Source organism: Mizuhopecten yessoensis, unplaced genomic scaffold, assembly GCF_002113885.1.
Source record: "Mizuhopecten yessoensis strain PY_sf001 unplaced genomic scaffold, ASM211388v2 scaffold10581, whole genome shotgun sequence".
NCBI lineage: Eukaryota > Metazoa > Mollusca > Bivalvia > Pectinida > Pectinidae > Mizuhopecten > Mizuhopecten yessoensis.
The window spans coordinates 1,464-8,013 of NW_018408618.1; the positions used below are offsets into that span (position 1 = coordinate 1,464).

The 6,550-nt window shown below is 36.5% G+C and overlaps 1 protein-coding gene across 1 annotated transcript in view; it reads left to right on the top strand.

The window, feature by feature from the left end:
• Positions 1-213: 213 nt before the first annotated feature.
• Positions 214-6,550, top strand: part of LOC110461148 (beta-1,3-galactosyltransferase brn-like) — a 29,081-nt gene continuing 22,744 nt past the window's right edge. Inside the window, exon 1 of the mRNA XM_021514480.1 lies at positions 214-439. The gene's annotated coding sequence lies outside the window, so the exon portion shown is untranslated. The remainder of the gene's footprint in view (positions 440-6,550) is intronic.

The window sequence follows — 6,550 nt, forward strand, 5'->3', positions numbered from 1 at the left end:
ATCCAGACAGTTTAGTCCAAACCAAAGTATCTCCAACACATTTAAGGAAAGTCAAAAACTGGGACACATCTTTCCAAAAAAGAACAACGAAACCACCACCAGAGCCGCTGGAACGCGGGAAAGGTCTAACATCGAAGTCCGACAGCAGGTATCTATTACACGCAGCCCACGCTAAGTTGAGATTTTTAACTCCAGTCATGTCATTATATTGGATCTAATTCATGAGGCGTCCTTAACCTCATGTGAGTTTAGTGTATTCACATGACTTCAGACGTATCGACTCTTCTGGATATTTGGATCGGATGTGAACTAGCTTGAGGTTTACTCGAAATGGCATATAGCTCATGCTGCACGTAGTCGTATGTTATACACTTTTCAAAACATTCACCTTCCAAACAAATCTCATTCGAATGGATGCGTATATTACATTGGCGAAAAGGTATGTACATTGTTATTCCTGCCTGCAGTTTACGCTAGCCGAGGGGCTTATTATTTTCAAATCTTAGTTATATCCTGTTATATTTCTATTTTTGGTTTTATGTAATGTTAATGAACTGCGTTTTTTCTTTGTCTTGCTAAGGAGCTGACTGCTCCGAAAATTTACCAACCTCATATTGGCCACACTATTCGATCTATTTCCTTGCCACATACACCAATTTTAAGTAACTTGTATCCTGCAAAGATACGTTTTCAAGGATCCAACATAAGGTAATATAAAAAAAAGACACAGCAAAATATATTTTTACTATTTCATATCAAAATATGTTATTCCATAAAAAAACGCTTGTCTGATATTTTTATCAACTTATTAATATCAGACAAATTTAAGTTTATACCAGAACACTATTATACAGTCAGATAAATGTAATTTATTAACTGCACAATGCAACATGAATGAACATTGTGATCATATGAGTTAACACTTCTAATTAAATCTAATACATTTTGCAACATCATACATTCATATAACACAAATAAAACTTTGGCCTTGGGGGCTATATCATCTACACTTATTATATACAATGCAAACAACTGGGGAAAACTCCCAGATTACGGACGTGATCTCAACCAGGAGCAACATGCACCCCTGATCCCACGGCTGGAGGAGTTTTCCCTTGATCATACAGACTCTTATTAGAGATAGTTCCCGACAATCCTCAACCCTGTAAATGGACCATGCGCAGCTGTACATCATGATGCCACTATCATCTGGAATATGAACCTAGAAAAACCTCGAGTCTGTATGATATCTAGCTCTATGTAGGACGTCTCCTGAAACCATGGATTCGGACCATAAGATCCGTGGTCAAATTGATACCGAATCCTCATTATGATTCCTTATGTGGGAAATCCACGATCTATAATGTGATACCTAAATTGTATAGGTACCTTATTGTAGGTATAGAGTCTGTAATTTAACATGGGGGCTGAATACACCACATTATATGTGTTGTATACCTACCAAATTAAAGCTGTACCTTATACCTCTCGTATGTGCTTGTGTGCAGCTGAAAAGCCCCCAAGTTAATACTTATACATTTATATATATTGCTGGTTAACATAATACTATTAGTTCTCTTGGTAAACCGTATACATCACTCTCTATTTCATCACTTACTAGCTACTGTAGATTATTTAGATTGTGCTGTGTTTGCATATAGTATAACGTTACATGTACACCATCTGGGGTACAATACATGATATTCTATTTTCCTAAATTAAATCATAACATGAAAATCATGAGACATGCTCATAAAATATACACAATAACATAAATAATTTACAGTATTTACATTAAGAATTAAAAATACAGCATACGGTACCTGGTTGACATTACATGGGCGTCAAAAACTAATACAGATAAACGTCACTCGCCCACTCAAGGTTGTGAAGGCACCATTGTCAGTGTTCACACTCATATATGATACTAGTCCACGAATAAATGTAAAATAATTCATGATATCAGGCAATAACTGCACATGGTGATTTAATCACTGTCTAATATGAGTGCACAATTCGTACATAGTGTGGATTAATGTTACCGTTATGTTTTGGACATGTTATGTTGGGCCTCTCTAATTGTTTTTGGTGCTGTTTTGATGTACCTCTGGTAACAGTCTGACGACCATCGCCCTAAGGTTTTTATCAGGTGATCGGCTACGTTTGCTGTAGCGCATGTCGTAGCGGCCCCTATGCGGAACGAGTGTCCGCTGTATAATTTAGTGTCTAATCCGATTGTTCCCAATATTGTTTTTAAGACTTGAATAAATACATTCCGTGATAACACTGCATTGTCGCTGGTTACAACCAATGGTGAATCTCCATTTACATTTGTCATCTTTTTCCTCATGTCTAAATATTTGCATAATGCTTTATGCGGGCACACCGATAGTCCTTTGGCAAATATTAAAATATTTACCCCTTTCCGAGCATGGTCCGTTTTGGAAGATTTGAGACACACCTTGAGTAAATCGTCTGACTGTATATGTATGTCACCCACGCATAAATTAATGGTAGGGTCAAAGTTGTTTTGGTTGACGGTTAATTCACCACACCTCAAGAAACCATAGAAGGCAACACAACATACGGCTTTGTCATGTACACACAACTGTACAGCATTGATTGCGGTGCATACTTGTTTCAAGATATCACTGTTTTTGACTCTTTTTAACCCCTTTCATGAAAAAACTAAGCCGTGCTCTATACAAATGCAGGTAATTTGTAGGTCTAAGCCAGGGAAACATGGGGCTCACAAAAGGGTTAAGATATCCAACTATTCGTTTATTGATTTTGGTAACCGGTACGTGATTTTTCGGCCGAGTAACCGGTTAACCGTTGACAACCCTAAATAATGCATCTGCATACCAAATCTATAACATCGGTCAATATCTAAATGACGACCAATCAGGACCCGACCTAAATCAACGCAGATCGCAGTAGTAGTCTGCAGCCGCCATTTTGCGGAAGATGTTGGCCTTTTTTCCCAACTTCAAGACCACCATTAAAATATTCAATTAAACAACCTTTATTGTGGTTCATAAATCAGAACAGAAATTATTATAGCCTGAAATGACTCAGCAAATGATAGGCCATGATTTAGATCTGATCGGAAACTTGACATCGAATATGATTAGTGACTACATGTATTACATATATGTAGCTGCACTACACCGCTATTTCTATGATACTTGTATCCCTCTTATGCTTATACATAAAATCTGTGTATGTTACATATTTGTGTATACCATTGTAAGTCAAAGATGTTGAGATAAAATTAAACAAGAGGCCCAAGAGGGCCTGTATCGCTCACCTGAATATTTAAGCAGTCATAGCAAAATATTCTCATTAAATATTATATTGCACTAAAAATATTTCCCTCACAAACTTTGTTGACTCCATCTGTTGAAACTACCAGCAAAATATTATTACAAGATTCTATGCTTTTTGATTCTTCAGAAGTTGCTTGACATATTTTTCCCTGTGACCTTGTAAGTAGGTCAATGTCATTTTCCTTCTCAAATTGGTAAGCTCTATTCCAAAAGCTACCAGCCAAATCTTATGAATCCATTCCTTTTAGTTCTTAAGAACAAATCCATTAAAATGTTGTTGACCTCTGTGACCTTGAAAGAAGGTCAATGTCATTTTTTTCCTCAAACTTTGCCGGGCTCTATCCCAGGAAGCCATCAATCAAATATAAAGATTCTATACCTCTCAGTTCTTCAGAAGAATTAATTTGAATTCTTTACACATTTGACTCCTGTGACCTTGAAAGTAGAACAAGGTAATTTCATTCTAAAACTTTGTTGGGCTCCATCCCAGGAACCAATCAGACAAATATGAAGATCCTATACCTTTTAGTTCTTCAGAAGAAGTCGTTTGAAGTTTTTGACATATTTGACCCCTGTGACCTTGAAAGTAGGTCAAATTAATTTTCTTCCTCAAACTTTGTTGGGCTCTATCCCAGGAAGCCACCAGCCAAATATAAAGATTCTATACCCTTCAGTTCTTCAGAAGAAGTCATTTGAAGCTTTTTACACATTTGACTCCTGTGACCTTGAAAGTAGGTCAAGGTAATTTTCATTCTCAAACTTTGTTGGGCTCCATCCCAGGAACCAATCAGCCAAATATGAAGATTCNGAAAGTAGGTCAAACTAATTTTCATTCGCAAACTTTGTTGGGCTCTATCCCAGGAAGCCACCAGCCAAATATAAAGATTTTATATCCTTCAGTTCTTCAGAAGAAGTTATTAGAAGGTTTTTACACATTTGACTCCTGTGACCTTGAAAGTAGGTCAAGGTAATTTTCTTTCTCAAACTTTGTTGGGCTCCATCCCAGGAACCAATCAGCCAAATATGAAGATTCAATACCTTTTAGTTCTTCAGAAGAATTTGTTTGAAGGTTTTGACATATTTGACCCCTGTGACCTTGAAAGTAGGTCAAGGTAATTTCTTTCTCAAACTTTGTTGGGCTCCATCCCAGGAAGCCATCAGCCAAATATGAAGATTCTATACCTTTTAGTTCTTCAGAAGAAGTCGTTTGAAGTTTTTGACATATTTGACCCCTGTGACCTTTAAAGTACAAGGTCATTTTCGTTCTCAAACTAGAGCTCCTACCAACAAAGCTTTCAGCCAAATATCATGACTCTAGGCATATCCGTTCTTCAGAAGAAGTTGTTCAAAGGAAAAGTTGACGGACGAAGACGGACGGACGGACGGACGACGGACGCCGCACCACGACATAAGCTCACTTGCCCTTCGGGCAGGTGAACTAAAAACAATGTAGTTTGAACAAGTTTGAAGTTTGAAAAAGTTTGAAGTTTGCGCAGTAGTTTCTAAAAGAACAAGCCTAAGTATACCACAATCCCCAACAATCAAAATCATTGTTCTTACTAATGACAACGGATAATATGCCTGCTGCTAACACGATTTCTCACCCGAAATAGTGCAGGGATGAGAAATTATGTTGCGATATCAGCAATTTTAGCACGATTTCTCACCTTGGTGAGAAATCGTGCCGTAACAGACCCTTTGAATCGGGTCTTAGATGTCTTTTCTCCAAAAGTATGAAACATGTCTAGAATCATTTTACTGTATGCACATGTCACTATGATAAGATATGTCGCTTAGTATAATGGGCTTACACAATGGACACTACTTATCGAAACAGAAATAAATCTAAATTACAAGAAGCATGTCGGAAGGTCTAACTAGACCTTTCTCATTTTGGAGTAGACCTAGCACGGAGCGTGGAGACAGAGACCCAGACATGCAAATACAGGGGTCATTTCAAAAATAACTGTATATGGAACGTAGCGTATAAGGTATGTCAGAGTGTGTAGACGCACATGTAAGTGACTACAGGTAAGCGAACAGGTAAGAAATTATTTAACAGTAACCAGAGTCGTTATACTCATTTTCGTGGCTCAATGCGACAGGTATGTGACCGTGGTAATTGATATTAAGGATCTCACCCGGGACGTCTGTTGTATTTTTCTGACCAACAACAAGTATCCTATTAACTATCATTGAACCATGAAATGCAGTTACCATGATCAATTTCAATCATTTTCCAACATGATGAATAAAATTTGTGACAGAAGCTTGTCAAAAGGATACTGCTATGAAAAGGAGGCATACAAATGAAATTGAACAAAGAGCAGCTGTTTAAAATTGTATAAATATTTATTGGAGCAAACGCAAATGGGTCATATCACTAGGCCAGCCTTGTCAACAAACACATGTGTGTATGTTATTTCCGACTGATCATGAGATTGTGGTAGAAACAGGTCACACGACTCCTGGTTGTTGAGTATGGTATTTAATTCACTCTCGTTAGTTAATTTTCAAAAGTTACAGAAAAACACTCGCTAAAGCAAGTGTCTTTTGTAACTTTTGAAAATTAACTAACTCGAGTGAAATAAATACCATACTCAACAACCCCTCGTTGTGTAACCTCTATAACTATCATTGAACCATGAAATGCAGTTACCATGATGAATTGCAATCCTTTTTCAACATGATGAATAAAATTTGTGACAGAAGCTAAGAAAAGGAGGCACACAAATGAAATTGAACAAAGAGCAGTTTAAAATATTATGCATAAGTATTACATAAAACATAACCCTTTAAAGTCATAGATATTTAATTGTTGATCAGTGTAAATGTTTGGGATACAGACAGTATACCAAGTGCTCAGTGAAAGAAGAAACAGAAAGTACATTTTCGTTAAATAATATTGTGTTAATTTCACTCTTTTTCATGTTTAGAATATGTTATATTTATGTTACAGATCCTGAAATTCTGCTGAGTGCTCTTGCAGTACCGTTTTCAGTTATTTTGTTCTCGTTTTTTCTTCTGATATCAATACAGTAAAAAATCTGTATATATACCATGGATATAAAATATCAACAGATAACATCATATCACGTATGATACATACCAACTCTTTTTGGTATGAATGATGTTTGATTGAATTGAACGAGTATGTATGTCGTTACAATATATATAGAGATAAAAATGTAAGACTTTACTTTTGAAAATAAAACAATTAT